The following is a 14,789-nucleotide window of genomic DNA, read 5'->3' as shown; positions in this document are numbered from 1 at the left end:
GCATCAGAGAGCTAACAACTCAGCACTCGTGGGTTCATCTGATCCTCAGGACAACCCTGCTGGGGTTGGTGTTCTCACGCTCCTTTTACAGATGAGAAAACTGTGGCTCAGAGAGACAAGGTGACTTTCCCAGGGCTACACAACTGCTAAGACTTTCTTTTCTTTCCTTGACATCATATTCCCAGCCATGACCTCTCTCAGGAGGGAGCAGTGGCCTTAGACGGGGGCTGGGAGCGGTGGGCGGAGGGCCTGGCGGGGAGGAGTCCTGAGCACCACCACACGTGGCTGCAGCCACACGAAGGGCCCCGAGGCGGGCTCCTTAATTAACTTGCTGCGGGATGTGGAGCAAGTCACTGGGCCTCAGTTTCCCCACCTGTGATGTGAGGGGGGCTGGATACCATAACCCTTGGGGTCAGTTCCATCTGGACCTTGCCAGGTTGCAGAGGAGGAGGGCTGTTGGAAGGGGAGACCACGAGGGGTGCAGGGGCTGTTCTCCACATGGGGTGGGGACAGAGGAGGTGGCCACTGGGTGTTCTCTGGCCCTGCCGGCTGCCCCAGGGCTGGCTGCCAAGGCAGTCACCACCCCCCCAGAGGGTGGTAACGGTCTACCTCCCTCTGCAGGAGAGATAATCAAAGCAGAGAAAAAATGGCAAAGTATCCGATATACTGGCAGGGGTGGGAAAGCAAGCCAGGGGGATGCGCACAGCACATGCAAAGCTGAAGCAAACGCCCCAGGCGAACACCTGGGTATGAGCCCCATCATTCCTGTCCTCTCTCCCACCCCTGCCCCAGCCCTGCTGATTCCACCTCAGAAGTGGCTCCTCCAGTAGGGCACTCCAGCCCCGCATACTTCAGCCAAGGGCTCCCTGGGACCTATAGGAGCAAACATACCCCATATACAAAGCTTTTCTCAACTAGGCCTCAATTCACCTTCCTGGCCTCCCACACAGGGGAGCCCCAGCCAACCGGAGCTAAGTCCCTGCCTCAGGGACTCCACTCTCCAGCTCCAAACCTTTACACAGTTGGTTCCCTCTGCGTGGAATGTTGACCTCCTATAGATCCCTCAGTACCCAAATGGGAAACGCTGCTGGTTAATGAACTGACTTCTATAGTGGGAATCAGGTCCTAAAGTCAGCACACCACAAGTAAATTGCATATGGTCAAAATCACCCTTGACTATATATAGCTATCATTTATTTACAATGCCTAGGCATTGTTCTAGATATTTCCTGTGTTTTGATTCATCTAACTCTTACAACTCCGGCAGATTGTATTTCCAAAGACATCTGCAGCAGTATCTCCCATCCCACACGCTCTCCTTATAACTCTGTCCCTCTTGCCATGGAGAGGTGGGGTCTATGTTATCACCCGCTGCACTTGAATCTGGGAGGGCTTGGGACTAATGGCTAAAATGACACTACGAGACTTCCAAGGCCAGGTCATCAAATGTGATGCATACTGTGGGGAAGCGCAGATGAGCTCGCAGAGAGAAACAAAGCCCTGAGACCACGTGAGTAAGCATGAGCCAGAACTGCTCAGCTGAGCCCATCTTAAATCCTGACCTATAGAAACCATGGGGTTAAAGTGATTGTTCTTGCATAAAGTCACTACGTTTCAGGGTGATTTGTTATGTAACAGCAGTAACCGGAACATCATTATCCCATCTTTAAAGAAGAAGAATCTGAGGCACAGAGAGGTTAAGCAACTTGCCCAAGGTCACAGAGCTGGTAACCAGCAGAACCAGGATTTGAGCCAAGGCAGTTTAGCCCCAGAGTCCACACTATTCACTGCCACGCCATACTAAATGCCTCCAAGGTCTGACTGGTCTCCAGGCCCACAGCAGGCCTCAGGGAGTGGTTGCTGAATAAACAACCAGGGAAGGGATAAGCAAAGGAACAGCTGAATGAGTGTGAACGAAAGCAGAGTGAGCTCCCAGGTGCAAGGCAAGGACCTTAGATGAGCCCGAACTATGTAAATGAGTCTGACACGAGCCCCTTGTCACCTGGAGAAGGCGGTGATCAGAGGAGCCTGGCAGATGCCACCCACCTCTGCCTTTCACAGATAAGCCTGAGATGCTCGTATCCCTGCTCCCTACCTCCCTCAGTCCTGCATGCTGCAGAATTATCCCCTGGAGAGCCAGTCCCTCCTAAGAACAAGGCCTGCGGATCCTGGAGCCTGCAGCGGGAAGGTTCCCAGGCTGGGAGGCTGGAGACCTTGGTCTCATCCCAGCATGGCCAAGGCCTGGCTGTGTGAACCTGGGTGAGTCCCCAACCCTCTCTGGTCCCAGGTGCTCTCCAGTGACACTGTTCTAAGACTCACCAGATGCTGAGCTGCCCTGGTGGATGGGGGTCAAGGTGAGCTTCAGTATGTGGGTCCTATAAACCCCAAAAGGGATCTGACGCTAGGAGGAAACTGGATAACAAGAATGAATCCCCCTACCGCTCACCGGGAGCTCGCCGTGTGCGGGGCATCTTTCCGTGCATCCTTGCAGCAACCTCATTAGGCACAACAGCAAGTGACAAAGGACCCAGACCTACCACTCAAGTGATGCTGGAAACCAGGATCTGACCCAGGCCCACTCAACTTCAAAACTTCTGCTCTTTCCACAACAGCAAGAGACAGAAGCAACCTAAGTATCTACTGATGAACAAATGGATAAACAAAATGTGGTATATACATATGATGGAATGTTATTTGGCCTTGAAAAGGAAGGAACTCTTATCAGGTGCTACAACATGATGAACCATGAGGACATGATGCCAAGTGAAATAAGCCAATCACAAAGAGACAAACACCGCATGATTCCACTTACATGAAGTATTTAGAGGAGTCAAATTCATAGAAACAGAAAGTAGAGTGGCGGTTGCCAAGGTCTGGTGGGAGGATGGGGAGTTGTTGTTTAGTGGGTACAGAGCTTCAGGTGTTTGAGATGAAAATGTTCTTGAGACCTGTGGTGCAACAATGTGAATATAGTCAAGACTATCAACTAGGCTCTTAAAAATGATTAAGATGGTAAATTTTAAGTTATGTGGGTTTTTAAAAAAAAAAAACCCACAGTTAAAAAAAGATTCCCACTCTTGGAGTAGAGAGGGAGATTAGGAGACGTTTTGTGGGGGAGAGTCCAGGCAGGCTTCACAGAAGAGGGGACATTTAAGTTGGGCAGGGTTGGCACAAGCATAGATGAGTCTGGGGCACTATAGACAGAGGCTCGGGCCTTTGGCCCTTGCCTCCCTGCCTGCCAGGATCCAGCTGACTCCATCCCCCGGCCCACCCCAGGCCCCCCAGATCTCCACACAGAAGCAGCACCCCACAGGGGAGCAAGCATCGGCCTGGATTGAAGAAGGGATTTCTTGAACACCTACTATGTGCTCTCAGGCCCACTTACTTCATGACCTTGGGCCAGTCCCTGTCCTCCTGGGGCCTCAGTCCTCCTGTCTGTACAATCAGAAGGTGACCCGGAATTCCTTCCAATTCGCACACTGGGAATAACCTCTGAGGGGGAGGGGAGGTGGGAGGCACCAGTGACCTGCCGAGAGGGGGACCAGGACACTCCTGGTCAAAAGCCCAGGAATCAGAAGCTGCAGCCTCATGATCCCGCCCCAGGCAGCCTCTGCTCACTTCACAGAGTGGGAATCTGAGACCCAAGGGATTTGGTTTCATTCCAACTCTACAAACAGGGGCCTGCACCTACTATGTTTGTGACAGGATCACAATCTAACCTCCAATCCAGTACCGTAGCAACACAACTGCACTGAGAGACAGCGTCCTCCGTGCCCAGGGCTCTCGCCAAGAATCCCACTCTCACCTCTCCCCTGACTCAGGAGTCCTTTGTCCCCAGAAAGAAAAAGGTAGGACAGTCCTTGGTTTCAATCCCAGCTCTGCCAAGCACAAGCTGGGCCTCAGTGTCCTCGTCTGCATTTTGGGGATACGGATACCTCCCCTGTGAGGGTTAGAGGAGGCAAGGGCACAAAATGCTGAGCCCAAGGTCTGGCATGCAGTAGGTGCTTAATAAATGGCCACCATCCTTGGCTCTCTCTTTGAAGACGAAGCCATTTTCATTGATCTGTTCGTTCCTCTCAGAGGCTGGTTTGTTTGTTTGAATTCTTCCCAGAAGAGATTTTCCCCAGCACTCCTGGGGAACGCTGAGTGATGCTCTCCAGCCAGCCCCAGGAAGGAGAAGGGAGGAGCAATGAGCTTTACTTGATGGAAAAAGTCAAATCATCATCATGTGGAAACGGGAGACAAGTCCTAGGGAAGCCCGGCGGCTGTCCCAGCACCCTTCACCCATCCTCTCCCTCCACCACCCAGGAGGACCCACGGTGACCCCAGATCCTGCCTCATAAGCTCCCTGAGGCCTGGCTGGGAGGCCTGATATGATCATGTTGCTACTTAAATGGCACAAAGCCTTCTATTCTTAGCTGAGCAGAGCCCTAGCTCCCTCCCAGCTGCCTGTCAGAGCTACCAGCCCCAGAGGTGTGGGCCTGGGGGTCAATCATGACCACAAGGAGGCGGAGGGCGGCCTTGTGACCTGACTGAGGCCTGAGGCCAGCACGACGGGGCTGCAGAGTAAGCCCCCAACCCTGGGGTGTCCAAGGGGTCTGCAGAGGGGCTACATAAGGCTGGTTGGAGATCTGGATCAGATGACTCCTAAGGTCACTTCTGCTTCTCAAAGTCTTGATTTCAAAGAGCCAAGATTCCGAGGTTCCATAATCCAATGCTTCCAAGATTTGGGAAAGATTCTGTGGTTCTAAAGGATCAAGTTTCCAAGATGCCGAAGAAGATTGGAGGCTGGCTCTAGTGTGTGCACCTCCCCTTCCGTTTAAGAGGCAGAGGATCCTGAGCTCCATCCTCACCCTGGGGCGCCTGGCACGAGTGACACATACAGCCCTGGTGGACTCAGCACTGAGGTCAACAATGCTCCCCGGCCGCCCAGATCTGCTGGGGGCAAGAGTTCTTGGGGAACTTCTGGGTACTGCAGGAGAAACTGGGAAAGGAGGAGGGGACAGGCTGAAGCTGCCCTGAGGCCCACCATCACCAGACAGTGCTGGGCAGGGCATCCACTATCAGTGTCTGCCCTGTGCTAGCAGGGCCAGCATACCCCCGTCAGACAGGCTTGGAGAGGCTGGGTGACCTGTCCAAGGTCAAGGCTGGGACATGGAGGAGCCAGAGTGAGAACTCCAGGCCTGGCTGGCTTCAGAGATCATTCCTCACCTCACACTGCTTCATGTTAGCCCACAGCTTCCTGGGATCACCTCTCCCAACATCCTCTTTTAGATGCAAAACTGAGGCCCAGAGAGAGAAAGGTCAGGTGCTCAAGGTCACAGGGAATTGGTAGCACAGCCAGGCAGAATTGTTCCCACTGACTGTCCCCCATCCCCTGACCAGGTGCCTGTCACTGATCCTTCTCTGGATCCTTTCTGCCCACCCAGAACCAGGCTCCTGGGGCAGAGCTGTCTCCTGCTCCTTCGGTCCCCAGCACAGCAACTGCTCCACGGGGTCATCTGAGGGATGAGCTGAGAATCAGGGGATGGGGTGGTGGGTCACAGCCTCATGCCCAGGGCTGGCCAGCTGAGCACAAGGGTGACAAGGTCTGGAGAGGGCTGACCCTGACACGTGTCGGGAAGTTCACAGGGGCATTTGTCAGGAATACTCAGAGGTTAATTAACCAGCTGTCCCATTAAGCAAAGCAAATGAGGCTCCACTGAGCTGGCTGTCACAGAGCCTGCTGGTCACCAGAACGGGGAACAAACAAAGCCTCGGCTTCCTGAGCCACTGGCCTGCACCCCAGGCCACCCTCCCCCAGGCACCCACTACGCATCAGTAGTGCTTTTTGTTTTCCAACAGAGTTTACAGGTAATTTCTCATCCGAATCTCACAACCCTGAGAGTTCGGTGTCCTTTTATAGGAACAAGGAGACCAGGGACTCGCCCTAGGCCACTGGCGAGCACGCAGAATCAGGACTCACACCCAGGGCTGCTGGGCTGCCTGGTCCCAGAGACGAGTTCCTGAATGCCCCGGCGAACTACAGCCTCCTGTGCTGGGCTCATGAGTGTGAGAATGTATCTAAGCTGCACTGACCACTTCATGGAGCCTTAAGTAAAATTTCCTCTTTCCTGCTTACAGAAATCACAGGTCAAGTAATCTAAAAACCCAACTGCTTTGCTCTGGGCTGGAATTAAATCCTTTCTGCAAATAGGTGGCCTATTACATGCCCGGCACCCTAGTAGGTGTCCTACCCACTGGGTGGTTTGATTTGACCTCGCACCAACCTTGTGAACTTCAGCCTAGGCTGAGTCTCAGACTGGTCATGTCACAAATCCGAGGTTGCACAGGCACGGGGTGGAGCTGGGACAGGAATCCAGGTGTGTCAGGGCTTTTTAAGGTCGGCGAGGGGGATAGACGTTTATGTTCACTGGGCTCTTCAATAAACTGTTTAAGTTTGCGCTGCTACTCTACTAGTATCCTGCTCCTTGCCTGCCCCTTCCCTCGCCCCCAACTCCATGCCAGTGGAAGCCAAGGGAGCATCTGTGGTACCTCCGGGGCCAGCCTATCCCAGTCTGCCTCCAACCTGCAGCCCTGGTGGGGCCAGACCATCTGGGAGACACTCAGGAACAAGGGCATTGAGACAGACCCTCAGAACTCTTGGGGAAAGGAGGCTGGGTACAGCCCAGCCCTGCACCCCATCCTGGGCAGGGTGGCTTTGACCAAACACTCTGTGTGACAGGCTGTGGGCCTCCCAGAGGGGGTACCCCAGGCCCTGCTGAAATAAAGCAGCATCCACACCAGAGATCTGAGTCGCTCCCAATGATGCCTCCTGGGAAGTGGAGGGATGGAGGGTGACAGTCTTGTTCTGCCCCCAGGGATACAGGTCAGAGTCCCCTGTATAAGACAAGCCCTGTTGGACCCAGCCTGTGAGCAGAACAGACAAGTTGGGGAGGGGGAGTTCCTGACATATGCCCCTCACCCTTCCCCAGAAGCCAGACCCAACTCTCTGCAGGCCTCCGGGGTACAGCTGGGGAGGGGTGGTGTCTGGTCCCAGGGCTCAGGAGAACGGAGGGGCAGCGCCATTTCTCCTCCAGTTGGAAGGCACACAGACACAGGAATGCAAACACGCAGGCCTGGCCTGCATGTGCAACATGTACATAATTCATGGGCTCCTATCGCTTTGGCCTGGATAAAGTGTACCCAACAGAAGTCCGCGTGGAGATTAGTGAGTGGCCACCAGGGAGCACTTCCGGGAAAGGGGTGAGTGGGTCAGAGGGCTAGAGGATTGGGGGGAGGGGGGTTGGTTTACTATATGCTTTCACAAATTTTATCTCATTGAATTGGCACAAAAGCCCAGTGTGGGAGTTAATATTGTTCCCATTTTACAGATGAGGAAACTGAAGCTCAGAGTTCAAGTAACTTACCCATTTTCACACAGAAGGAAGAAGCAGAACTTCCTACCCTACACCAAGCTGCTTCATGCACACAACCCTCAACCCCAGCCTGGCTCAACTCCCTCCACCCCCCACCCAAGCTGGGGCCTTAGAAGAGCCATCAGTGAGCACATCAGGGCACTTCATCCTGAGCTCAGCAGTCTAACTGCTGAAAGAAAGAGAGAATGAGGAGCGAATTCCTCCAGCAGAGCCAGCCTGACCTCCGCCCCAGCAAACGTCTGACCCCCAACCAGGGAGCCTCTGGCCCCTGCCCAGCTAGGGCAGCCCAGGAGACCTCGAGGCTGGGGAAGAAACAGTCTGGTCCTCCCCTGCATACATGCCAAGAATTCCTGAGAGCCCTTCAGAGCTGGAAGGGGCACGCTAGGTGACCTTGCCTGACTATGAGCGTGAGGAACTCAAGGTCCAGAGCAGGGAAGGACTTGTTCAAGATCCCAGAGCGGAAGAGTCTAGTCAGTCCATAAACCTACCAGGCAGCAGCCAGGTGCTGGGCACACTAGGCTGAATGGCCTGGTCCTCAAGGTGTTCCCAGTCATGCAGGCACCCACTCAGCTGGTGTTCGGACCCTCGTGAGCTGCCCCAGCCAGCTTCTCCAGCCCCATCTCCAATGTCCCCCCTTTCCTCCCTCTTGCCCCCATCACCCCAGGTTCCTCACAGTGCCCTGAAGGTGCAACCCACCTGTTGACACCTTTGTACCTTTGCTCCAGGCTGCTGCTTTTCCAAGAGTGTCCTCCCCGGCTGGCCAGAGCCTGCCCACCCCTCCAACCCCCAGGTAACCTCTGTTCTTCTGTGTAGAGCCTCACCCCAGCTCCCTCAACCCCCAGCTCAGGCTGATGGAGCCGGAAGTGCTCCCTCCCCCTGCTTCCCTCCCTCCCTCCTCCCTCCTTCCCTTCCTCCCTCTTCTGAGCTTCCCCACACTCCTGACAATATCTGCACTCCCTGCCCAGGGTAACTGTTCCTGGAACAATCTCCCTTACACCCCTCAGGACCCGGGACTAAAGAGCCACTGAATCAAGTAACTGCGTCACCCACCCACCTGCCATGAAGACCCAGAACAATGAAAAAAAATCACTTCTTCCTTTTAAGGCTAGTATTTGTCTTTCTTTAAAAACCCTTAGTGTGCACGGGGAAATGAAATGGAAGGTTCTTAGTCAGACGCGTCTTGGCATTTCCAAACGCTGGCTCTGTGCCTGGCACACAGTAGATGTCTGAGATATGTGCGTTTGGTGGGTGAAAGAATCAAAATATCTCCACTTTCCACTTCCCCTTGCTGCCTGAAACTCCACCATTATTACCAATTCTTTCCTGGGGCAAAATGGTGCTCCCTGGGATCCTCGCTCAAAAGGCAAGCTGCCCTGGGCAAGAAACAAGCTCTAGCTGGAGGCTTCTGTGCAAAATGGGAAAGTGAGGGTTCGCTGATCAGCTCTGCCCAGTGTCTTCTCTAGGCTATCCGCCCCAGACCCTGCTCTGTGACAAAGGAGCTGCACGTTCAGACAAGCTTGGGAAAGGCTGGTGGCACCCGTGCCACCTGTCAGGGATCCCTCATTCATATCAACACATTAAAGGGAGAAGTCCCATTCTGACTTATGTGACCTCACATTTCCCAAATCTGTATGCGTCCTGGGACCCCTAACCATCCCAGGGAACTAGGGCTCCCCAGAGCCCTAGTCCGGGCAGTGGGGACTAGATGGTGTGCCCACGTCCACCGCAGGACAAGTATGCGCACTAAAGGGTGTTTGAGGCAAGCCCATACTCCCCCGCGCTGACCATTCCAGAGGCAGAAGATCCCACCCAAGCCACCAACAACACTCCTTTGTGACAGAAGCAGTAAATGAACGGGGCATCACGTGGCTTGCAAACGGAGCCCAGAGGAGGGAAGAGGTAACAGGCCAGCCTGGAGACCTGAGTTCCCATTGCAATGCTGTGTTCACTGCTGGCCACTGGGCAAGGGACCTTCTCCTGCTGAGCTCTGCTTTCATTGTCTGCAAAACAGGGATAATGCTGTTCTCAGGGCTGTTGTGAAAATGCAGTGTGGTACTGCAGGCAGAGGCAGATTATAAACTGTAAAGTCCTGTGCTGGCCTTTGCTATGTACATCATGATTTCCCCGCGTGTGCTGCCAGGAGGGTGTGGTCACGTCTTGATTGATCACAAGCCACTGCAGAGGTCCTCAATCAGGATGGATGGATGGATGGATGGATGGATAGATGGAATCCCTAGCAAGACCCAGGGTCAACAATGGCTGGTTGAATAGTTATGAATGAATGAATCAATGAACCAATTCTAATAAGCTCCATTGTCCCATTTCTCAGTCCCCAGCTGGTAGAAGCAGCAAATTAGGAAACACACACAAGAGCAAGAGGGGAGGAAAAAGAGGTGCCGGGCTGCTGGAGGCAGGTCTGCGGGCAGCAGAATGAAGGTTCAGGGGGAGAAGAGTCAGGAACCTACAAAGGCAGAAGCTGCTGCTGAACAGGCGAGCAGCCCAGGGCCACGGGGTGCAGGGACCAGCTGGTCTCGGCTGTCCCAGCAGCTCAGTCAGTGTTCACAGGGCCCATCCCGGGACTTTAACCATGTGGGCCTCGTGCAGGGAAAGGAAGCAATCACTCCTTTTCACAAAGGTTTCCAACCAAAACTATTAAAGGGTTGTTTTTAAAGGGAACAGGGAGCAAGAGGAAGCCTCAGGGACACAAGCCTTAGCTGCCTGAAAAAATACTTCTTACATTTTTATACCAACTCATCAACATATTCAGGCACAGGACAAACATTTTTAAAGTACCTACCGTGTGCCAGGCAAGTGCTGTTAGGCACTGGGGGGAGGGGACACAAGGCCTCCTCAGTGTCACACATTAAAGACCTGGATAGATCAATGAGGTGTTGGGTCACTTGAGGACAGAGAAGGAGGTGTTGGAGAAAAAAGGCCACAGACAGGAAGTCTGGAGGATGAAGCTAAATCACCACGTGACCTCAGGCAAGTCACCTCCCCCCTCTGAGCTTCTACATTCCCATCCATAAAGTGGGGTGGATGATAAAAAATAAAAATAAAAAATCACAAAAACTACTACATTGCACCAGGCACTGGACCAGTGGTTACAGACCTTATCTAATGTGCACAACCAGCAAGACAGCTAACTATTTGTTGCAGGGAACGATTGTCCCTTTCACAGATAAGCAAACTGAGGCTCAGCTGGTTACTCACCTGCCTGAAGGCAGAGAGTTGATGGGAGCTGGAATTTAAACCTAGGTTTGTCTGACTCCAAAGCTCACCCTCTCCGGCCCTCCCAAACAAGTCCCACACCGCCTCTCACAGATTGCCGGGAGGATTCGGTGACATCATGAATATCAAAGTGCTTTATAAAAGGTAAACTATCATGTGTCCAGAGCCAACAAGAAATCAGTCTTGATCCTCCACAAAAGCAAACACTAAAGTTCACAGGGGCATTCAGAACTGGCCGCAGCCCAGAACTCCTGGGTTCCTGATCCCTGCACCTCCTTGGCCAACTTCTTCCAGGGAAAGGGCAGTCTGAGGAGCCCCAGCTAACCCCCCGCAGCCGATGGGACCCCCTCCTAGACCAGAAACGGCCTCACTCCTGACCACCTTGTGTTCCACCCTGCTGAGGACCCGGAGGGCATGGCTGGGCCCGGGGGCCCTGGGGGCTGTGCAGAATCAAGAGCCCCAGGCTCCTTCGCCCTACTGACATGCCGGTCGCCTCATCTCTCTGAGCCTTGGGATTCCCACCCACAAAGTGGGGGATTAAAGGAGACTTCACATGGGAAAGGATCTACTCCAAGGAGGGACTCAACAAACATGACTGACCTTTGGTTGGATGAGTTTTACTGGGTGAGCCGGAGGAAATCCAGGCTCTCAAAATCCCTGGCTGGGGCTTCCCTGGTGGCACAGTGGTTGAGAATCTGCCTGCCAATGCAGGGGACACGGGTTCAAGCCCTGGTCTGGGAAGGTCCCAAATGCCGCGGAGCAACTGGGCCCGTGAGCCACAACTACTGAGTCTGCGCGTCTGGAGCCTGTGCTCCGCAACAAGAGAGGCCGCGATAGTGAGAGGCCTGCGCACAGCGATGAAGAGTGGCCCCAGCCTGCCGCAACTAGAGAAAGCCCTCGCACAGAAACGAAGACCCAACACAGCCAAAAATAAATAAATTAATTAATTAATTAAAAAAAAAAAATCCCTGGCTGAGGAGGCAGGCGCTACCCCACCCATCAGGAATCCCCCATCTATCTAACCTTAAACTCACCACCTGCCCTTGGGAGCCCTGGCCTGAGAGGTGGACTCAGCTCCTACCATCGCCGGCACCAGCAGGACCCTAATCTGCTGGCTTCCCAGGGTGGCTGGGGCCCAGGTAAGTGAGATGGAGGAAAAGAGGCTTCAGATGAACTGCACTCATCTTTACTGGAGACACCTGGGCCCCAGGGGACAGACATCCTCACAGGCCTACTGTGGCCCAGAGAGGTTGCTAACTGGCTTCAGGCCACACAGCAAGTCAGCAGTCAAGTGGGTGCTGGGACCCAGGCCTTCTAGGCCTAGCGCAGGGCTCTCTCCACTGCCCCAGAGTCCCAGTTTTGGAGCATGGATAAGACTCAGAGAGGAAGAACAGTGAAAACAGTCAAGATGAGGCACCCACCCCCACGTCATGCTGGTCAGGAGGCCTTGGCCATTGACAGCGGGGTCCCCAAGACACAAGTTGAAAACCAACACTCAGTTGCTCTGTTGTTGCCTGCCTCGCTCACTGCAGGTACTGATGGGGCACATTTGTATAGAGAAATGGCTCAGTGTGCTTCTGCAGAGTCCTCAACAAGAGGAAGGAGGTTCCAATTGCAGCACAGTGGATTTAAATTAGACACAAGAAAGAACTTCCTTAGGCGGCATTAGAAATGAACGGTGCACAGAGAAAGGGAGCAGGATGAAGGTGGTTAGGAGTCGCTTGTAAAATACAAGATGCTATCTCATCCATTATGTCCTTTTAGCTTCAAAACAGACCTGGAAGGTAAGTGTGGCTGCCCTTATTTTCTAGGTGGGCAACTGAGGCTCAGAAAGTTTAAGTGACTTGCGCAGTGTCTTCAAAGCTCTGCTCTAAAGAGGTAGAGCTGGGCTTTAAAGCCAGGACTGACTCGGAAGCCCACACACCTCCCTTCTCAGGAAGGCCTCCGAGATCAAAGCGCTACCACACCCACCATGGGCATCTCACTGCTCCTCTTCAGACACCCAGGGCTGAGCTGTCGGGAGATGCCACGAGCATTCCCGCCAGGGAGAAGAGGGAGTGCTCAGTGGTGGCCAGCTATAAGGAAAGGGCTCTGCGTCCCAGGCCTGCCCTGCTCCCCCCAAGACGCCATGCCCCAGGGGCCTCACCGATGCTTTCCATGCGATGTGGCCTGACATCTTCTGTCTGACTGTGCACCTGAGCTCACCCGACACCAGCCTCCCCGTAGCCTTTGCCCCACTCCGGAGATAAGGCTATCCCCAGCAAGGCCACCCTGGAAGCTACCTGCACCTGATTTGTGGGAGGAGGCATGGGCCAAGGAGGGCCCCTGGGGTCCCTGCCTGCTCTGCAGCAACAGGGTGGAGGGGAGGCCTGGCTCCTCCAGCCACGCTCAGCGCTTTGTGAGTCACCGTCCCGGCCCTGGAGGGCTTAGTCTTGTTCCACTGCTGGGGAAACGGAGGGTCAGAGCAGCCAAGCCACTTGCCACAGTCAAAGAATAAGAAATAATTCAATAAGAAACCGAGCCAGGATTCAAACCCACATCTGCCTGATTCCAGAGTCCAAGTGTTTCGCCAGCACATCACTCTACCTTTGAGTGCAGCTGCTGCTCGGCTTGCTGCGGCCCCTAGGGCCACACCTCCATGCTTTATACTCACCCTTTCCCCATCCTAGGATGCCTTTCCCATCCAATCTGAGCCAGTAGAGTTCCCAGCCTACCTTCAGGACTCATTTCAAATGCCCCCTTCTCCATGAAGCCCCCCTGATTTCTCTCATTCTCATCTGACCTCCTCTGTTTTCGTTTGTCTCCTGCTCGGAGCTGCCTGGCCTGCCCTGTGAGGAAGAGATCTGGCCTGTGGCCCAACCACTCCCTGCCCACCCCCCCCCCCCGCCTCAGGGCTCCTCCAGGGCAGCGACACCCGAGTCCTCTTCCCCCCAGCTCCCGGCACAGACTGGGCAGCAGAACTTGGGGACATCTTGTCCAACTGCTTTCTTTCACAGATGGGGACACTGAAGCTTGACAGAATGCGAGGCCACTTCTCACAGGACATGGTTTGCGGGAGAGGACTGGGGGGAGGGGGTGGATGGCTGACAGCTGAGTGTCCATAATGGGGCCAGGCGGTGGGGGACTGTCACAGCCTCATCACTGGGGCAGAGTCTAGACTGAAGGCGGTGACGGTCCCCATCCTCTCATCAAAGGTCTGGCCACACCGTGGGTTCAGGGCTCCCACTGTATTATTTGCGATCATGGTAAAGGCTGTCATTTACCAGGCACTTCCTGCTCACCAGGCACCGTCCTAAGCACTTTCCGTTCATTCATTCATCAGTCTTCACAACACCCCTATGAGGTACTCTCTGTTATTCCCATTCCAAAGATGAGGAAACCCAGGCACAGAGAGATTAAGGGCCACATTGTTTAGTTCCCCAGCCATATTAGGCAGAATCAGGATTTCAGGAAAAAAGTCTGGTTTCAGAGCCTGTGTTCTAACTGCTACTCCATGCTTCCAGACAAAGAGGGACAGAGACACAGGCTGGAAAAAACTCACAGCCAGGTCCTCTGAGGACCAGCGACGGCAGAGCTGGGCCAAGTGGTGGGCGTGGTGGCCAGGGGCCTGGGCACCAATCTCAAAGGGGTGCTAAGGCACCTCTGGTGAGGCAGAAACGGAAAGATGGGTGCCCCCAGAACTCCTCTCCCTGAGAGGATGTGGCAGTTGGGATGCTTTGGTTCATCTCTGGGGTGAGGGCTGAGACCCCCTTTACAAGGGATAAGCTCAAGTACCAACAGATGAGCCTTAAACTGCATCCCAAGGAGGGTGAGTCCAGTGGACCTCATGGCTTTTGACTGACTGAGGAAAGCCTTCCGTTTGCCTCTCTGGGCCCAGTCCTCTCTACGTGGGGCCCCAGAGGCTGATCTCAATGGACTGCCTTGGGTTAATGTGTCGTTGGCTTCCAGAAGGTTCACCCAGAGGGAAGCCCCAGTGGGAGACTGGAGGAAGGAAGAAAGAGAGTGGAGGTTTTATTCCCCTGCCAGGTCTCCTGGGTTAACAGGGTCCCTTGGCCGCAGCCTCTGTCCACACAGCTGACACCTTCCTCCAGGGCAACTGCAGCCCTGGGCGGTAACTGCCCCCAGGTGCTGCACTCCCTT

At 54.2% G+C, this 14,789-nt stretch overlaps 1 protein-coding gene across 12 annotated transcripts in view; it reads right to left on the bottom strand.

The window, feature by feature from the left end:
- Positions 1 to 14,789, bottom strand: part of GDPD5 (glycerophosphodiester phosphodiesterase domain containing 5) — a 90,807-nt gene that overhangs the window by 66,064 nt on the left and 9,954 nt on the right. The window contains exon 1 of one of the 12 annotated variants that reach the window (XM_036859941.1): positions 2,813 to 2,833. The exons of the other annotated variants lie outside the window; for them this stretch is intronic. The gene's annotated coding sequence lies outside the window, so the exon portion shown is untranslated. Of the gene's footprint in view, positions 1 to 2,812; positions 2,834 to 14,789 lie in introns of those variants that run through there. 12 annotated transcript variants of the gene reach the window in all.

Source organism: Balaenoptera musculus, chromosome 8 (genome assembly GCF_009873245.2).
Source record: "Balaenoptera musculus isolate JJ_BM4_2016_0621 chromosome 8, mBalMus1.pri.v3, whole genome shotgun sequence".
Lineage (NCBI taxonomy): Eukaryota > Metazoa > Chordata > Mammalia > Artiodactyla > Balaenopteridae > Balaenoptera > Balaenoptera musculus.
The sequence above is the reverse complement of the archived record's forward strand: the minus strand, read 5'-3'. Positions and strand labels throughout refer to the sequence as shown.